This window comes from Gymnogyps californianus, chromosome 2 (genome assembly GCF_018139145.2).
Source record: "Gymnogyps californianus isolate 813 chromosome 2, ASM1813914v2, whole genome shotgun sequence".
Taxonomy (NCBI): domain Eukaryota; kingdom Metazoa; phylum Chordata; class Aves; order Accipitriformes; family Cathartidae; genus Gymnogyps; species Gymnogyps californianus.
In genome coordinates, this window is record NC_059472.1 from 128,414,829 (window position 1) to 128,436,157 (window position 21,329).

General features: G+C 39.6%; 1 protein-coding gene across 1 annotated transcript in view; it reads right to left on the reverse strand.

Moving 5' to 3' along the window:
* The window catches only part of PLCL2 (phospholipase C like 2), a 111,933-nt gene extending 91,372 nt beyond the window's left edge, over positions 1-20,561 (reverse strand). The window contains exon 1 of the mRNA XM_050891155.1: positions 20,461-20,561. The gene's annotated coding sequence lies outside the window, so the exon portion shown is untranslated. The remainder of the gene's footprint in view (positions 1-20,460) is intronic.
* Between the last annotated feature and the right edge of the window lie 768 nt (positions 20,562-21,329).

Here is a 21,329-nt window from a genome sequence, read left to right on the forward strand (position 1 = left end):
ACATACTGGAAGAAGGCTTCATCTAAACCAAAAAGGAACAGTGTAAGCAATTTAATTCAATACTTTTCTGTGACCTTTTAAATTTTAATAGCTGAGAAAAGCCATTAAGGATTGAATAGCACACAGTTTAAGACGATGAATCCTTTGTGGAAGAATCACAGTAACACTGTATACTCAAATAAGAGAGGGTAGAAAGTGACTACAATTCAATAGTGAATGAGGATAAAACAGAACAGAGACATTTAAACAATGCAGACAAACAAAATGGAGAAACAGGAATGCCGACCTTTAAATGAGGACGTTGATGTGACAGATGTTTCAGAAACTCAGTGTAATGAAGACTATCAGTGGGAAATTACTGCCAGCACACAAGTTCATGAAGTCAAAATAAGCTGTTAGTGTGGAATAGTTCCGCTATAAGTGAAAGGTGGCTTACAGTTAAATAAGATAAACTAACTCTGTCAACACATATCACAAGATCCCTATGCACTGAGATTCCTGGTGTGGCCAAGATACTTTCACGTACTGAGGAAAAAGAGGCTGAGGGACACAGCACATAAAAGACTTCAATTCTTTCCAAGTAGACTGGACAGCTATTATGTTAAAAATATGATTCCAAGATCTCAAAAAATCTTTTAAGTTATACATCATACATGAGTACTTTATAGGAGAGCAAATGTTACATCAGAATATTAATTAAAAAGTGAAATAAAGACCATGAATAAGGAATGATTGCTCACCATCTCACCCTATAAAAAGAATTAAGGAGACATCAAATTAAACTAGCAGGTAGCAGATTCAAAATAAAGAAGAGAAGGTATCTTTTCCTTACAAACACATTCAAAATATGGAACTCTGAGCCACAGGAGGTGCTACAGATGCCAACGTGTACAGGGTTCAAAAAGAAACTTGGAAAAATAATGGGAGTAAAACCTGTCCTTTAAATGTAGATACTCAATATGAGTATGCTACCTGTGACTCAGAAAACCCTTGAGCAATAGGTCACTGAAAAATACTAGGTCAATATTGAGGGATAATGATACATATTTACTTCATCCTCGCACTTCTCTCTGCAAAAAGCGGGGGTGGGGGGTGGGGGAGGGGCTGGGGAGCAGTGAACTTTTTTATTATTGAAGTCAAAGCACAGACCAAGGCTTCACTGCCTGCCTCCTCCTTCCTCCACACTGAGGTTTTTGAGACAATGGGGGATGCTGTCCTTGCTCCCAAGCGCTGCGGAGCTTGAGAGGCTGTTACAGCACCTGGGCACCTCCCTGAGGCCTCTCACACTCCGCAGAGGTGAGGAGGCTGCACAGCTGGATGCTTGGCTTCACAAAGCTACTTTGCTGCAGCTCTCACCCAGCTTCCCTAGGCTGGCAGCCTTCACTGCAGTCAATAGCTCAAGGGTAAAGCAGCCCCGGAGGCAAAGGCAGCAGTGATGGCTGCACTGGCCCTAGTGTGACCATATCCTCCAGGTGACCTCGTTGTGAAGCACCTGCCATGCTGGAGGGGCTCCAGTGTGGTACTTTGGTACCTTGCCCTTCCCTGTGCTAGAATCCAGCCAGTGCTTGGGGATGAGGGACAGGGCAGCCTGGACATTCAGTACTGAGTTGTCTTTTTCAGTTATTAAGAGTTCAGCCTTTGCCAAGTCACGCAACTCCACTCCCTGTACTTTTCTGAGCAGATTGTCCCCATGTAGTACCTATTCAGTGGGCACTCACCCATCAGTTTATTTTGTCCTGTTGCTCATCCTTTGCCTAGATGACCTTCAGCTCTGCCTTCCTTGCATGCTTCTCAGAGCATGCATTCAAGCACTCTTCTGCATGCCCGCTCTCACTGGAGATAGGATGATGGGCTAGATGCAGAAAGGCCATTCTTAACAGAAGACTTAAGAAAGCTTAAGAAAGAGATGTGTGTTTGAGAATAAAAGACTTTAATTTATATTCCAGTTTTTAATTCTCTGATCGACTTAAAATGATGGAGATTGTTGCACCACCATGCTTGCTTTACAGCACACCACTGGAACAGAGAAGCTGCTAACTACCAGTTTAACAGCTTCCAAACCCCACCTTTTCTTTTCAAACAGGAACGTCAGCTAGATGGAAGCGAGTTTTACTGAGGAACTTGCACACAGAGCCTTTGCCACCACTCATGAAGCTACCTTCATTCATGGCAAGGATCCTACTACCACATCTGTGGCTGGCCCCAAGAGAAGAGGAATATATAAGGTAACTTTGAGCTACTTTCCATTTCCTTTCTCCTTGGCTGTATCAAAGTATGAAGGAAAATGAGACGTACAATAACCAGAGCACAAGAGATGTGCAACTCCAGTACTCTGTACCCTTCCCTTTTCCCTCTATATAAACACTCTCCCTTAATGCTCTGACCTGCTTTGTAGTGTGGTTTTTTAACAACACAAACTTGTTGGAACAGCAAACTGCTATCACTATGGACCAGAAGGCAGCTGGCCCATTTGGAACACCACAGCAACACAACATTCTCTTCCCGTGTAGTTAATCACCTCCAAGCCACAAAACAAACCTGAAGGGTTACCAGTATTTTTAATTAGTCTCAAATTACGTAAGGACTATTTTAAATATCTCTGCTTTTAAGTTTATACTGACAATTTTAAATGCAAGTAGAATTCTGTTTTATTCACACATCTGGCTCTTCCAATGAATCCTATGAATCAAGAACGTTCCTATGAATCAGGAACAAATATCATGAAAACCACAACTTTGATTCAACGATACTCAGATTAAATAGGATATTTTGTCTTCCTGGTAAACTGGTCTTCCCTTAAAATACATGTATCCACCAAAATAAGAGTAGTCTATTCAATTAATCCTGCGCATTGAACTAAATAGAACAAGCTTAAAAGTTTGGCCCAAGAAAATGGCAATAACTTTATGCTACTACCTCGTAAAAGAAAAGGCTCCAAAAATATGAAGTGATATACAATGGACATGCATGCTACGAGAAGAAGAAACACATGTAATAAAATAATTTTATGCATACAGTAGAGAAAAATAAAATGACACTATTCTTTTTATTGTTCTTAGCTACTAACACAGGTCAACTACTAGAACTCAAGTAACAGGCAGGCCAGAGAAGAGACTCCCCACAGTCTCGCGTCCTTCTTCTCACCACACACACACACACACAAAAGGGAAAAAAAAAGTAATGTGTGGATGGAATTAAAAGTGAAGGAGTTACATGATGCCACCTTAAGAGAGAGCTTTTTGCATCAAGTACTGATCTCCTTCTATTTGAAAAACTGCCAGATTTCTTTCCAAAGTATTTGTTAAGAAACATTTTCTTGATCATGGTTCTGTCCCTTACATTGATTTCTGAGACCTTGTTTCTCTATGATATACAAGTGCAAACAAGTGCCTCAGCCCTAATAAGCTTTGCAATAACTGAAGGAAAATAGATTGTGAAAACTTGAGCCTAACAAATATCTTTCGTAAGGAATCTCAAAATAATTTGGTCAAGGAACTGGAGAAAAGATGCCCATAAACTTTGAAACTTTTCTAGTATTCATGGTTGAAGTTACACCTTAAAGCCAGACTTTTTTTTTTTTAATTCTTACATGTAAACAAAACAGTTACAAAATTCTAGCAGGTGTCACCTTCTCCCAATCAGTTATTGTGAACACTGAAAGAAAATGTAAAACGTGAGATAAGTACATTTTTCAGTAACCCCGTGGTTCAAAGTCTCCTACAGTTTTAGTACATTTCTTATCATGTTTTACAGTAACAAATTACATTAAAACAAAGATTTCCTGGAGGCAAGGAGAAACGGCTTTTCATTGCTGATTTAAAACAAATAACAAGTTTGGCAAGCTACAAAAACAACAGGGATGGAAATGAGGAAGTTTCAAGCAGCTTAATTTCTGCCTCACAGAACTGCAGCTAGTGTAATGCACAGAATGACCACAGACATAGTGAAGAGAATTCTCCTGTATAATCTACATAAACATAGTTGGATGAGAACATTTCTTACTCCTGAGCAGCAGTGCAATGTAAGACAGAAGGCCAAATGTTTTATTTCCTCTAAAGTGTTGCCTCTCTCCCTTTCCGCAATGTAGCAGGTGCAAGAATGGCAGTCCTGTTTGTTTTCCCACTGGAACACTGGAGAGAAAAAGCAGCTTCCTCCCTGGGATGACCATGACTTTCATTAAAAGCAGGGTAGAAACAAAAGAAAAATATATTAGACTCAAAATTTTATTCCGTCTATATTAAGAAAGAAATCTTATAAATGAAGAATCATCATAAAAAGAACCGTATTTCCAGAAAGAAGGTTAAGAAATGTCACACTAATTTCATACACTGTAATGCTGAGAGAAGATTATTTGACAAGTCACAGAGGGATTTCGCTGCTGCTCAACAACTGCCTCTCACAGTAAGATCTCCAAGACACTTTCCAGCAAGAAATTAACTGGCATCACAGAAAGAAAAAAAAACCCACCACCATAAAATACTAGTAAGTGTAGCTTTCCACAATGCTATACCATGCTGAAATCATTTACGAGCTACCAACATTGTAGGTAAAGGACTCAAAAATATTTTGCCTCATTCAGTCACATTATTCTCGGCATAAAACTCATCCTGACCCACGACCAGAAATCCATTCTTTTTTTCACCAGCTCTCAAAAACTGCCCTACTACTTAGCAACAAGGAACATAGGCAACACCAACACTTAACACACCTCTTTCTGTTTGTTATCACATGTAATTCTACATTTTCCAAGTAACTCCTTTAAACATTGTGACTATGATTTATATCTCAGCTATCTGTGAAATCATTGTATTTCCCCTTCATTACCAGCCTTGAAACCTGCTAACATTCTCAAGCTTCTGGTTTCAGAAACCTTGGACTCAGATTTAAATTCCTGCCAAGTTGTTGGCCTGAAATAATACAGAACTATTTTTCTTCCTTTCTAGTATAACAAATTAAGAGCTTTGAATTGAGGCCTCACTCTTTTTTTCTGAAGTTCTGCCTATCAAGAACAGCATTTTAAGAATTTTTCACTATCAGAACTTTTTTTTTTGAACCGGTATACTTTAGGTCCTCAGATTTCTGTAACTGGTTGTAAGTTTTGAGAATTCTGTAGAACTGTTTATCCTAATTTCTTTTCCTCTAGAGATGTTTTCATAAATAGTCAGCTAAACAGAAGTTTGTGAGTATCTGATTCCTGTTATCACCACAGTATATGGATAAAGCTTGCAGGGCCTCTATTCTAACACAATTCAGAAATATATGGTAATTGCTCTCAAATTGGTGAAACAAGTAGTTTAAATATAGGATCAATTTAAAGAACAGTTAACATTCTTCCTAAACATAACTAAACATTAGAGAACTAACTACAGAACTGATGAAATCTTTGCTAAGAGGAGTTTGAAACTACTTAAAATATACATTAGCACCTTCCTAGTCTTGCTAATAAAATAAAAATTAAACAAAAAAAGAATAAGACCAAGTATGTAAATTGATAAAAAGTAAAATGGTTTATCAGTATTATGCTCTGTTATCTAATGCTATCTGCCCAACATAATAGCTGTCTGTATAATAATCAAATGGTCTTCCAAATGTTACGGCAATCTCATGATACTTGGTGTTTTCTTAAAGTCCTTATGGATCCTTGGATCTCGGAATCTCCAAATTAACTTAAATTTTATATGTATTCATACATTCCTATGCCAAGACTTGGAAAATACGGTGCACATGCAGAAAGGCTTAAGTTAAAGGACGACTGAAAGGAAATGTTCATGTCTTAAGATTTTTAAATAAAATCAGTTTGAGGACTTGACAAGTGATTTTTTAACGTTAAGGTTAGACAGCGCTGTAGGTAAACATAAAAGGCATGCAGAACGTGTACTTCATACACTTTATCTCAAAGGGTTTCATTACAGTTAAACCAAAGAAAAGGACAATCGAAGTAAGCAAGAGAGTATACATTGTCTAAAGCAACCGGGGGATCAACAAAGGAAGAAAATTCAGCTGGGGAGTCCCAAAAAGTTCAAGGATAAGGCTGAAGAAGTTACTGCTATGTTTATGAGCTTGCTTTTCGTAAGGACTTACTGCAAGTCAACTTCATGGACAGTAATATTCAATAATATTGGTTTTATCCTGAATACAATCAGAATTCAAGGTTAGGGAAGATTACGAAGGGCTTTAAACGGCATAATCAGCTGATCAGTGCAAGACCAATACTGTTTACATTGTCCTGCAAGGACCTCCAGAAGTTTGTTAGCGATGTCTTCTAGGCAAGTAAAAAGAGGAAGGTTCATACAACTGCATTGTTAACAACCATATAAGATTTTTAAATCAATGGACCAAGAGTTCACTCTGTATTATATTTTTGAAAAATCCTGGAATAAAGAAGTAAACAAACACGAGCCCACCTGGCTTATGATCAAAGCAGCAAACAGAAGTTTGCAGAAGAAGCCCATGACTTACTCCCATCAACCATCGTAAGTGGTGCAGATCAGACATTTAAAATAAGGAAGAGTTATGAGGTGTGCATTTCTAGAATACAGAACTGTATTGTAAATATTTTAAGTAGTAAGCAAAAAAAAAAAAAAAAGGATTAGCTTTCACTATGACTAATTTTGACTCTTGCAAAATTTAGTGACATGGCAGACAGGGGTAAGGGTCTGAACCAAACAGAAAAAAACATAATGTTGCTCTGCACTTCTGTTTTATATACTAAATAATTTCACTTGTATTTGTTTTACACAAAAACTTTTTAAACATTTAACAGCTATGCTGTATTTTAACAGAACGCATCAGAAAAATTCTTTTTTCTCCATTACCTCAGCCACAAGTACCATTTGATAAAGTACTCTGAGCATGTACTGAATTAATATAAAACCTATTTCATGGTGGACAATTAAGCATCATGTTAAATCACAAGGTGGTATATTTTCTCGGCAAAAGATGCATTTAGTTGATGGTATTTCATAATGTAATTTTACTAATTCACTAGAAAAAGTGAGAAAGACCTGAAATAAATTCAATAATTAATTATTGACTTCAGAATATTTCCAATACATGCAGGGATTGTTTGCAGGCTGTACTATAAATCTAAACATTAGAATCTAATTATTTTTTTTTTAAATAAAATTAATTCAAGATTCTTAGGTCTGTGGCACGTGGTTAATCTTGCAAATCATTTTTTAGAGGCCAAAGCTTTAATCACAAGGCTCTTTTTTATCCCCCTTACCTCCCCCCCTCCATGATTATAGTAAATTCTATATATCCACTAAGGACAGAGTTGAATTTGGGATTAAATGTGGAAGAAAAAAAATATATATTTGCTGCAGCTGACCACACTGAAAGTACATATTTGAGCTATGATTTCTCGTTAATATAAAAAGCCATCAGCAATTACCAGGACAAAAAAAGTAAATTTTCTCCTGGCAAGGCAGGAACTCCTAAACTACCATTTTGGGAGGTTAAGTTCATTAATTATGGACAGAAATATTAATTTCCACATGTAAAACAATGTAAATCCATGTCCTGTTCTATTCCTGTTACTCCAACTGAGTGTGTGTCACTTTCAAACAGAAGAAAAATAACACATAATCAGACATTTTAAAACAAGCAGTAGAATGATCTGAAGCTCTGAAACTTAAGAACTACATAAAGATAACATGGCTGACAGTGATGCTCAGAAATTATGAGCCAGGCACTGGACTTTGTCAAGAAGTGGACACACAAAAGCATGAGGATTCAGGAATCCTCAGGAATTCAGGAATAACAAAGGTGTCTTCTCCCATCTCAACACAGCAGCCCAACTGAGAAGGAATAGGCTAATAGGGATTACTCCCCTTCTCAGTAGCCACAAATTTCTGAAGAAGGGAATAAGAAAACAAAGCAATTTCCCTCCTCAAAGGAGAAAGAAAGAAAAAAAAAAAAAAGAGGGGGGCGGAAAGGAGATAATCCGAAGAAAAACTCAGGACAGCATCCTAACAGACACCTCACACCATTTCTACTTTCATCAGCTCAAGTGACAAAGCGTTGGGATTTCCTTCCAAGATAATGCTGTTGTATCAATCTTGTAGGACCTCCTAGTCCCACAAGGGACTCCTAGTTATTTTTATCCTTCATTGCTTACTGTAACCATTTAATAACCTTTTTAATCCTCAGACGAATTCTTCTCTGAGGTGAAACATTAGATGCTCTTCCATTTTCAGGAAGCTATCTGATCTCACTGTCATACTTTGTGTGAGTTTCCTAAAGACTAGAAATGACTTCTTAGCTCTTCTGGACTCTGACACAGGCATCCTGAAGAGCCTCACACATTATAAAAGCAAAAGAAATAAAAGATTGAATAAAATAATCCATTAACATGAGTGTTGGGCAAGAACCTTAAACCTCAAAAATCTAGGACTTCCAAAATACTATCAGATTGCATTTACAAAAACAAGGTCCTTCCTCTTTCTTTCATATTTAACAGCTTATTATAAAATGAAAGCACTTTTATTAGTACTATATTTTTCAGCTTTATGCAAGGTTCATGCCATTTTATTCTGTCACTGGGCAAACAAATGTAGTCCACCATAGCTAGAAGCTAGATCTGCTAATCAGCAATGTTTTGTGTCACCAGCACCATAAAAAGACTTTATAACATGTTAAAAGATTTCTAACGGAACTTCAGCCTCCCGCAAAGATCTTAATGCCAGCCACTTCCAACACAAGCATCATCACCAGCACAGACATTCTTACACAGTTCTTCAAAGAGAAGGTTTTAAATATTTAGTAAAAGGTTTTAACAGAGCTCTCCCATTGCCAATTAGTGTCAGTGATACCACTTAAATCTTTGATGATGACAACACTAAAAATAAATAAATTACAGTCCAACTTAGTATCACAATATTGCTAAATCTTCATTATGCCACAGTGGATTTACAGATTTGACTGGCACACATTTAGAATACCATTTTAGTCCTGCACTGCAAAAAATTAATAAAATGGAAGGAAAAAAAATACATAAAAGGGCACCAGAATGAAAAAAGCACAGAAAAGCTTGAATAGGTGGAACAATTAAATACATTAAGATTCTTTAGCCTGGAAAAAAAGACGACATAAAGCAAATGTGATTAACACCTTTCAGCTCATCTGTGGAATAGAGAAAGTGTTCTTCTAACACAAGAACCAGGGGATAGCAGGTAAACAAGTCAGTAGCTGCCAGGTAAAATCAGGGAGAAAAGGACTTCTTCACACAACACATAGTTAAGAAACTGCCACAGCACATTACTGTGGTGAAAAGCTTACAAAAGTCAAACTGGCCTTTGACAATTAATGGGAAAAAAGCCCCATAAGGATTATTAAACACAAAGATGTCTTAGCTCCAAATCACTTCTGGCTGGGAGCAGATGTCAGGAAAGGAGGCTTTTTCTATTCCGTCTCATAGCGGCTGCTGTTGGAGGCAAGCTAATGAGCCAAATGGACTGCTGGTCTGACCCTGGCAGCCCTTCTTAAATTCACAAGGGCTGGCAACTTTTGAAGACTGGGGGAAACAGATGCATCTACTCTAACCTGCGCAGTCAGCCTTCATCATAGGTTCAGGACTCAAACCCTGTGGGACTTAAACCCACTGTGAAGGTTGACAGCCTTGCACTGGAATCTGTACTCCCTTTTTGTCACTCCCTTTTGAGGATTCACAAGCAGACACGAACTATTGCAGTGCTGTACACACTGCAGAGAGCTCTGCTCTGTTCTAGCACTTTGCTGGGAATAGAAGGATCTCCGCTAGCTGCTAAAGAAGAAAAGCAGAGTATGACCAGTTTGTGGTCTCTCTGCTGCTGAAGCAGAGAAGCCAAGCTGTATGAGGGATGGGGAGAGACCAAAGAAGGGGAGGGACAAACAGACAGGGTGACACAACAGACAAGGTGACACAAACTGGAACCAGGCCAAGCAGGAGAGTAAAAGACTAATGTTATGAATTCTTCCACAGCCTTACTTCTAAATCTACAAAATACCAAAAGATAACACTTGCAACTAAAAGCACTCAGTGCCTTCACACTATACCACCACTCTCAGAGCAGATTCCAAATCAGACTGGCCATTCACTGAAGGACCAAGTGTGAGGCACATGGTATGCGTTATTTAAGATGAAAAACAAATAAAGCTGAAAAGTGTCAACCTCAAACAATGCTTGTGAGATGCTTCACTGCAACTACTACAATTGGGGAGAACAAAGAGAAAATAAAGGAGAGTTGAAGTTTAATAAATGAAGTACATCCAATAAGCCATAAAATGCTCTTGGGGGTTCTTCAAAAGCAAGAAAAACATAATACTATCCGAACTCAAACCACTTACGTCTGCTCTAGCTTTCTCCACTATGTGGTAGTAACGTGCCATGACTAAATACATTCTCATTTCACATAAATATTAGTCTTTAACTCTAGGATTCAGACTAGAAATGCTTTTTGCAGCAATCTACTATCAGCATATCTAAAAAAAACTGATTTAGTGACCATTCTCTGTAAATGGCAAAATACACTTCAGTTGAATCAAGCTATTTCCTGAAGTGATTTATTTCCAACTATTACTGAGTTTTTCCTGCCTTACGTAGCAAAAATGTATGTGTTTGTAAACACATAAATATTGCAATCAATGTAAGTATTATTTCAGCAACTCAGAAACTAACTTTTTCTACAATATGTACATGAAAGATATTCATTCTGCTTCTAATTTACTAAAGGAAAAAGCATGGTAGAGTATATAAAGTTGCTGTCTTGCTTTTTTTTTTTTAAACAATTGTTCCTGTGCCGTTTACAGGAGTTACCTAAACTCCATAAACAACTGCCTATCCTAAAAACACCAACAATAACTTGTAGGAAGAAAACAATCTAAACAAAAGCTTTGACAGCAAGCTGAATTCCTGTCCTTTTAGCCCAAATTATACAAAGAATTAAGCAATAAAATCTTTTTTTTTTAATTTAAATGAACAGTCATTTACACTTATTTTAAGGAGTGCAGTTAGAGTAAACAGTTGATAGACAATGTCAAACACTTGTCATTGGGAACTAGGTAATGAAATATATAAAGCATCCGGGATTTTCCATCATAAGAGGTGCTTCATGAAACAAAAACTACGCAGACCATTCTGCTGCTGCAGAATTTCACAATCATTCTTCCTCTCCCATCCTACACTAAAAAGGGCAGTAAAGGATGGGGATATGTTCACATACATGGATGCTAACACATCAAAGCACGCAAAGAACCTTATAATGCTCTGCCTTTTTTAGTGAAGGTAAAATAATAATGCTGGTAAGAAGAAAGGACAAAAAAAAAGAAAAGCAAATAGGGAAAGAAAAAAGAAGTTATAATCACAGAAGCTCAACCATAAAAAGAACTTGAAAATTCTGTGGAAGTGCTTTCTAACAAAAGAGCAGCAGTTCTTTTTCTTCTGCAATACTGATTATCTCATAATTTAGAGGAAATATCAAACCATTTTCAGCAATTTTAGCAAAGGTATTAGGACAGTCATGGCACTAATACGCATAATAGCAATTACCCGCTATATATTTGTAAGGTACCTATTTCTTATACCAAAATAAACCCCACAAATAAGCTTCTTTTATTAAAGTAAATATTTTTACAGTAAATTTGGAATCCGGCTTAATATCTTGTTATTTTATATTTTTCATTTATAGAACTCTCAGCCACTATTCTGAAAAGGGTTTTGTTTGTTTGTTTGTTTGTTTGTTTAAAGGCATTTCCTGTCTGCCTGTGCTTATGAACTATGTACTACAATTTCCAGAACATGAATGTTTGGTATCTGAAAAGATCCCTGAACACAGTATACAATCTGAAGTACTCAGGGATATTTTATTACTTACTCCAAACGGTCAAATGACATTAAAAGGAATCCCAGGAGAGGCAGAAATGAGTCACATCTACTTAACCTTCCCAAGGCTCCACCAGTTAACAGTGAGCCTCACTACCGCTGATTTCCAGTCACATGCTATATTGCACTCCTCACTGTCTTGAACATTGACGTTTTGCGAGGTCAAGGTCTAGGAGGGAAGAGGTAGGTGAACTCAGGCATGCCCCTCTTCAGAAGCAAGGGATAGATGAGTCTCTACTGACAGTTCTTGAAAAGAAACTAGTTAAGTAGAAATTAAGAGATATACTGCAGTCAAGAGGATGGGCAACATATCCTTCCAAAGAATCGCTCCATACATAATCTCCTACAACAGGGAGAAGTAAGTACAGTGATGGCACCACCTCATGTTTAAAAGGCATGCCAGATGTGAAAATCAACTAGAACAGTAATGGTAGTCTTTATAAACACAACTGCGAAACAGGGAAAGATCACACTTGCTACTTACTCTCCTTAAAGACAAACAAACCAGCCCCTTTCAAAGCACCCTTTTTTATGCCAACACTGCAATCTAGTAAGTATATTATAAATATGTACTTGCTATTATTTTAATATATTTAGAAGGAAAGACACTTTCTCATAAATTGTATTTCTGAACTAGATTCTGCAACATCATATTGCCCAGTTTACAGGCCATAAAGAGTAAAAATAACTGATTTTTATTTTAACCATGGAGTACAGAATTATAATTTATATTTAAAACCCATAAACTACAATCATTTAACAAAAAAAATCATGCATCATTTTATGATGGAAATGAGAGCATAGTTAAAACTGCCTGTTCACCTGAAGATGGAAGAGCTGCATGCATGTTAGAAGGTAGGTTAAAATCAGAAAGAACCTGACAAATTGAAGATATGATCTGAAATAATTAGAATGCAGTCAGTAGGACAAGTACAAGCTTTTAAACTCTGTGCAGATGATTACTTTTGCCCATATACAAAGAGGAATAATCAGCCAGCAGTTCTGCATAGAAGGATCACAAACAAAAGGTGATTAAAACACAAAGAGCATCACACTGAAATTTATTAACAGTTGATCCTGTAGCAGAGCAGTGGAGCAGAGTAGACTGACCTCTTGAGGTCTCTTCCAGCCCTATTTTTAAACATTCTTCAATACACATATGCTGCTGCTTTTTATCATATTTTCCTCTTCTCCACATATGTTAAACATAAATTATTATACACCTTTCTTCCACCCAAATCAACCTGCTAGTCTATTTATATTTAGATTTCTGAATTTTCAACACAATCCCACATTTGTGTGCAAAGATAAGTATTTTAGAATCAATGTACTAGTATTGTAATACACGTTTTAACTTAATTTGGCCCTGAAAGGTAGACAATCGGCACATTTTATTTAAGTGGTTTTTTTTAATAGAGTCAGTGGGAGTAATACAAAGATCGACGTCAAATATCACCCACGGACCAGCAAAGGCTGGGAAACTACGCAATTAACTTGTCCTGTCAGTCTCAGTTTAAATTTTTTAATCTTCCATGAATGCAGTCAAATCATGGGAGCAATGTATTATCTGCGAGCCATGGGTAGGAGACCACTGCTCTAATTCCTAGTTTAAAAAAAGTCTAAACTAATAGTCGTATCTTTGATCAAACCTGATAATAGGCATAAAAAAATCTCATCAGATATTCATGATTTTTAAATTCCATTAATTGATTTTTCACCACTGAACAGACTGTATATGTTTTGTGGATATTCTAAGGATTTGGGGGTGGAGGGGGTGAAGGAGTTGCCATTATTCACACTAGCCAAGCTCTTTACTCAGTCACCAGAGTACTAGACAGATAAGCTCTTCCAGAAGAGAAGTCAGGGAAGCTAAATTCATCTGAATTAAGCTCCCGCTCCAGTCATCTTTTGGAAAAAATACTTTCTCTTCATGAGCTATAGTACACAAGCTAACTAAATTACATGCTGCACTTGGGTAAAGTGAGTATCCTCGTATATACATTTCTACACTATTTTTTTTAAATTGTGCTACATATACCCAAATAAAATTTTGATTACTGCGGTCTACAGAAAGTACTAATGCAAATAAAAATATATACCAAATGCAATGCACAACATAGCATGTATGTACGCATACATGCAAGCTACTATATGGTGTTAAGTATTGTTTTAAAATATAGATTACATTTTAAAAAATTAGGAAGCCAGTATATAATCCATAGTAGAGGATGAAGAAGGAGGAATACAAATACTGACAGGTGCTGGTAACCTTCTATAGTCTAGCTGAGAGTCCAACAAATCAAATAGAAAGTATCCTCTAAAAGAAAGCTTCAGGATTTATGGAGCTGCAGTTAGCCGTTCAGATCTCTCATACTATCTGACAAACCAAAGCAATGAGGTGGATCTACAATAAATCAACAAGAACAAACTAAGAAACAAACAAACAAAAAAAATCCAGAAACAGCTCCTCAGAAAAATCTATGCTTTGGTTGTCTAGTTGAAAGCCTGCCCAAGAGTAGCTCAACTGTCACAGCCTTGTTTCCTAAATATATGCTTTTTTTGTGGTTTCAATTTTGGTGTCAATTAGCACGTGTGCTCTGAGCAAAATATCTTCTATTGTTGGGACATTCATGTCTGTCTTCCACACAGATCTTCTGTAACTAGGAAGAATTCAGCTCATACTGTAGTGTTTTGTTTCCAAGGAGAATGGGCACGGAAAAAGAAAGTACATGCTAGTTTTCTCCTTTCCTCTATACGGCTGTTTTCTTTGAACTTAAGGAGCCTTAGCACCTTTGAACCTGTGACTGCTCAATCAAGTTTACCTGAAAATGTCTAGCACATTGAAAAGTTACTTGGGCATAAATGTGCATATATATATATATATATATAAAAAATATATATATAAAAACTATCTCAACAGCATCATTACACACGTTTCTTTCCCAATATGAAAGATGACTGAGAATCAGGTAACTTCATATATTTAAAACTGATTCCAGCAGCCTAACTCCTTTATATCCTTTTTGATGGAAGCTGAATGTGTATGATCTATTTGTGGGTCTCCACGAAGACTTGCTATCATGCCATTGCGGCTATGGTAATTTAGGACTGCAGAGAACCTAGATCTACTGAAAATACTACTTCAGACTTTACCATGAAAGCAAAAGGCTTTATTAAAGCCTTTAAAACAATCACAGTGGTAGAAAATACTGCATAACATTCTCCATATCTCATATTTTGTACACCTGATACAGACATGTACACAGTATGAACTAGAGATCATAGAAGATTCAACAAGATAATGTAGGCTGGCATTTTAATAAGAAAAAAGATGTTCTTGATGCATATGCTGTAGAACTCCCCAGTCACAGAAATACACAGATGTAAGAATGTTTAGTTTCAAAAGCAAAGCTCTGCTGAAAATTATACCCTAGAATATCTACCTGCTAAAATGTGGTTCCTCTCTTCTCACACACCTTCAAACTTAGGACTTGCCAATGCTCAGCAAGTGCATGACTTCACAAAATGAAAGCTTGAGTTTACACCCAGAATAAAAAAGGGAGACACAAATTTGTTTAAGTTATCAGCCAAGAAATTTATTGACACTGAGATCAGTATTACTATATGCAAAAAAAAACCTGGACTTTGCTTCCAGACACATGTTGATAAGAACACTCCTGCTCACAGAATGCCAAGCTACCTTTCTCCATTTATTTCTCTTTGTCTTCCTAAATAACTGCAGTCTCTCCTAAGTGTATCTCTTCTCATTTTATTACTGTAACACCTCTCCTAATAAAGACATATTTATCCCACTGGATCTCTTTCTGTCTAGGTCTATAGTTTTGACAAACTGTGAGGTTCCGTAAGTGTTTACTGGAGACCCCTGGAAGCAAGCAGCTCTGAGGAAACGTATACACCACAAGTCATTTGCTGCCTTAAAGATTCTCCAACTCCTACCACCTCAAAGTCTCTTCACGAAAGATGCAGAGGAACCTCACACAAAAATAAAGGAAGCTCACTGCCAACTGTCAGAGCAGCTAAGAAAAGTTCACAGGATGCTTAAATCCACTTTGAACTGCAAGCTTGACCCACTGTAAATTCATTTTACAGAATATTATAGGAACTGTTGTAGGAAACTACATTATAGGAAACCATAGCTAGTTGCACCACGGAAAATATTATGGAAAAACCATAATAATAAAACCACAATAATAAATAGTGACCAAAAAAAACACTACGTACAAATAAGTGGTACATAAATTAGTTCACAAACCAGGTATCTGAAGAGCCTAAATACCATGAATGCACAATGTGTCATCACTATCACCTCTGAAAAGTCAGAATCTGCTAAATACGGAGAGTAAGAAATAGAAAGTGAAAAAGTGTCTATAAACACAGATACACAGTTCCTAGCCCTCAAATTTGGTTCAGCAAAGGTAAGCAATGAAATAGGCCATTCCATAAGAACTGCTACAAATGAAGGGTACAATCTTTAACACTTTCAGCCTAAATGCAGCTTATATACGAGAGTGAAAGGTGAAGTAAACTACCATGGTATGAAGATCATATTAGTTTTTCCAGTAATAGTGGCCATACCACCTGTCATCATCCTAGATGACACTTCAGCCTCAAAGAGTATATCCTCTTGTACCAAACAAGACAGAAAAAGTCAAAATTATGCAGGTGCATAAAATAAATAAAAATAGAAAGAAAAAAATATGGAACCAGTGAAAAAAGAGAAAGAACAGAGACTGCAAGTAAGAAAGGAAAGGAAAAAAAGGCAGCTACTGCTCTGAGTTACGAAAATAGACAACCGATGGAAGCACAGACTAAAACCAAAATAAAATACGTTTCTGTGCTCCTGATTTTCATGCACAAACATGCGGTTCTAAAGAATTTAATCTCAACTGGAACCATTATTCAAACGTCAATTTTCTGTTTGTGACTCAAAAGCCTACACAGTAATCGGCAGGCAAAACGTTTAAAGTATTAGATATTCCATAAACGTGCATTTTACAGATCAACTAACAATGTTATATTTTGCATAAAGGTATGAAATCTGCATCTGCATGGGACAGACCTGTTTCCTGAGGTTACTCCATATATTCTTTAACAGCAGTTTTACATCATTGACATACGTTACTAAAACTCCAGGAACGTTTTCCAAAAATAGATTACATTTTACTTTTTCCACTCTGTTTTGCAGACTTTTGCTCTGCAAGAGCAGACACCAAGAAGCATCTTAAGGTTTACTACTCACACCAGATTTTCCAAAAGGTTTCATATTGAAAACTAGGCACCTGGTCAACTGGATTCAAACTACCTGTGAATTGCTGAACTAAGCAGGCAGAAGAATATTCAGTATATATGAAGACAAGTGATTTTTCCCAGAAGTATTAAAACAGTCATATCTAAAATAAATATGGACCACATAACTTTAAAAGTAGTGTTGTCAGATTTTTCCACTCGTCATAATTATTCAAACGATAACACAAAGTTGTAGTAATCAGTTCTTGGCAGCTATACAGATTACTGTTCACATTTGCAAAATAGTATTCATCAGTAATGATACCAGAAAGCTGAATAATTTTATATTCCAAAGTGCCGTCATTTCTGTAGAAACTAAGAACCCTGACTCAGATATTCATGAAATGTAATCCAAAACTTATTTCCTTATCGCATGCTTCTGATCTTAATATATCACAAGTCCCTAGGTATTGTATTCTTATTTGGTCCCCAGAGAGGCAGAAGGTTGCTGTATAATCAAATCATACACTACAAAGTAGTATGATGGCATGACACACACTGCAAAGAATGCTAGTATCTTTCTTGGGCTACCACAGAAGAAACAAAACAGTTAGGAAATATCAGACCTGTAAAAAAATCACTAGCAAATCCAGTAAATATTAAGTTATTCCAACACCAAGCTCAGTTGCCTCTTGTCTATTGTTATAATTTCTTTAACATGCACACACACACACAAAAAAACCGTACACGCCCAGCATCGCTGCTCGAACAGGAAGGGTGGATGCAGGCTGTCAAATGTGTTCCACTGCTGACTGCCCTTGCTCTCCCCTTGGTTTTTATAGCAAGGTCCAGGAGACACTAACACAACTTGAGATACACTACTAGTCTTGAATTTCCACACGTGTCTTTCTATCATCCAGCCAACAGAAGAGAGGTAACGGGCAAAACATGGACTGAACAATGTTAGAGAGCAGAATGATTGTGGGGAATTTCTGTTGTTCTAATTGTGGTGAACGGACAAGGGGTAGATTCTGTGTGTAAACCGTCCACTTTCGTTCGGTGTTGTGATGATGTTATTTTGATTTTGGTGTGGGGAATTCTTTTTTTGTTGATGTGACTGAAGTCTGTGAAGACTGTGTGATGAACGTGGATTTTAATGATAATTCTTAAATATGTGATTCACAGAGGCAAGGGGTAGAATGTATCGGGTTTGTGTGGCAAGGTTTTGGAGTGTGGGGGGGCTACAGGGGTGGCTTCTGTGAAAAGCTGCTAGAAGCTTCCCCTATGTCCGATAGAGCCAATGCCAGCCGGCTCCAAGATGGACCCGCTGCTGGCCTAGGCTGAGCCCATCAGCGATGACAGTAGCACCTCTGGGACAACATATTTAAGAAGGGGGAAAAAACTGCTGCAAAAACAGCAGCCAGAGAGAGAGGAGGGAGAATATGTGAGAGAAACAACCCTGCAGACACCAAGGTCAGTGAAGAAGGAGGGGGAGGAGGTGCTCCAGGCACCAGAGCGGAGATTCCCCTGCAGCCCGTGCTGAAGACCATGGTGAGGAAGGCTGTCGCCCTGCAGCCCATGGAGGTCCACGGTGGAGCAGATATCCACCTGCAGCCCGTGGAGGACCCCACGCTGGAGCAGGTGGATACCCGAAGGAGGCTGTGACCCCATGGGAAGCCCACGCTGGAGCGGGTATCCACCTGCTCTGGCATGGGGTCCTCCACGGGCTGCAGGTGGATATCTGCTCCACCGTGGAGCTGTGGACCTGTGGACCCGTGGAGAGAGCGGAGCCCACGCTGGAGCAGGTTTGCTGGCAGGACTTGTGATCCCGTGGGGGACCCACACTGGAGCAGTCTGCTCCTGAAGGACTGCACCCCATGGAAGGGACCCACGCTGGAGCAGTTCATGAAGAAGTGCAGCCTGTGGGAAGGACTCACGTTGGAGAAGTTCGTGGAAGACTGTCTCCTGTGGGAGGGACCCCATGCTGGAGCAGGGGAAAAGTGTGAGCAGTCCTCCCCCTGAGGAGGAAGGAGCTGCAGAGACAACATGTGATGAACTGACCACAACCCCCATTCCCTGTCTCCCTGTGCCGCTGTCAGGGGAGGAGGTAGAGAAAATCAGGAGGAAAGTTAAGCCTGGGAAGAAGGGTGGGGTCGGGGGAAGATGTTTTTAAGATTTGGTTTTATTTCTCATTATCCTACTCTGATTTGATTGGTAATAAATTAAACTAATTTTCCCAAGTAGAGTCTGTTTTGCCCATGACGGTAATTGCTGAATGATCTCCCTGTCCTTATCTCGACCCATGAGCCTTTCTGTCCAGCTGAGAAGGGGAAGTGATAGAGCGGCTTTGGTGGGCACCTAGCGTCCAGCCAAGGTCAACCCACCGCAGCTGATTTTGGAGGCATATAAATATCTAAGAAGACAACAAATCTAGCTTGATTTTGATCTAGCTGATCTTGATTAAACTCAGTTCTTAAGTACTTGAAGTTGGGCCTCATTTTACGGCTAGTACAGCCATTACACCAATGGAGTAATTTCTCCATGTTCTCTCAACGTTTTCACTGGAGTTGGGAAAGCTAACCCAAGACAAAGTGTCATCTCTCAGGAACCGTGGATTTAAGAAAAGAGAACAACCCTATTGGTATAAATAATTGTATTAAAAAAACACTCCCATTCCTTTTTCCCCAATCTACATTCTACCATTGATGCTCCCCCTACTTTTCAAGCCGAAACATTCAGAATATGCAGAGCTAAGTATAAATAAAGATGTTCCTATAGGTGAAGTACAACACAGCCTACTGTTAAACGAGCTGTCACTTTTAACAAGAAGAATGCTCCCTATTCTACCTTCTCCCACCCCCAGCCCAATGAGATCCCGAATCTCTCATCACCTGCTGTGTGCCTGTCACACACACAAGCCAATGGAGCCACCAAATTGCTCTGCACAGGTGCATCCCAAATAACAATACTACTGTGTAATCCCTGTCTTTCCTTGCCAGGCTGGTGCCCATGTTGTCTTTTTACAAGCCAGCTAGTTTCTCTCGCCTTCTGCAACAGTAGTTAGAGCCTTCTGTTTTAATAAACCTCAGAACACGACACACACACCACCCCCCCAGCCCCCAAGCACGGATATGTATAAAGCCATCCTCTCACTGTTGTCCACTGCTGACAAAGGAAAAATCAAGTCCCCTCACCACAGGGGGAAAAAAAAAAAAAAAAAAGAAGAAGAAAAAAGCCACCTATCCTTTCATCTAGAGCCAAGGCTCTGTGAGCCAAATCTATCGACCACATCTCCCTGCCTCTGTCACACAGAAAGAGCCAAGACCCCGATGGGGAGGAGCAAGTGCTCTTACCTTAATTATGCTGCTCCTCCGGGGGATGCCGGGTTTGCCTTCTCGTTGTTGACTGGTGGAAAATCCTTTTTCTTTGCTGCTGCTCTCCGGGCTTGCAGGAGGAGCTGATCCCAGCTCCTCGCCGGCTCCCACTAGGGCACAGTCCCCGTTGGAGACCCGGCTGCCTGCACTGTCAAAGCGGGATCTCCCGCCGCCGCCGCCGCCGCCTCCGCCTCCTCCTCCTCCTTCCCCATCTCCTGCCTTGAAGGCCACCTTCCCTTGGACCGGCCCCGGGGACGAAGGGAGCCCCCCGCCGCCGGTGCCGCCACCGCTGCCAAACTCCGCCATCAGCCTCCCCGACTACAGCAGAAACAATATTGCTGACCCCCTCCCCTCCTCCTGCAGCTGCTCGGCGGCGGCTCTTCTTCCGCTTTCTGTATATTTACGACCGGGGGATTTTGAGCAAAAGTCTCTCCCCTCCGCGCATTTGGCAGCTGAGGCCGCGTAGCTCCAGGAAGGGGGGACAAACGCCTCAGTTGCGTCTCGGCGAGCACCAGTCCTTCAGCACCTGGGGAAGGAAAAGAAACGAAACGTGACAGCCTGCCCTCACACGAGGCGGCGGCGGGCGGGGGAGCGTTACACCACAGCGCGCTCCCCTACACACACACACACACACGCGTGGGAAGGGAGGGACTGCGCGAGGTCTCCGCGAGGCGCCACGGAAGGCACACGCGGGACCCGGCGGGTCCGGTGCAGCACAGCGCCGCGGGGGGGCCGCGCAGCACGCCGGCAGCGCCGCGCGGGAACCGAGCGCTCACGGAGCGCAGCCCCGCCGCGGGGGAGAGGGGCCGGCCCGCCCCGACCGCTGCCCGCTACCGGGGGGGGGGGGG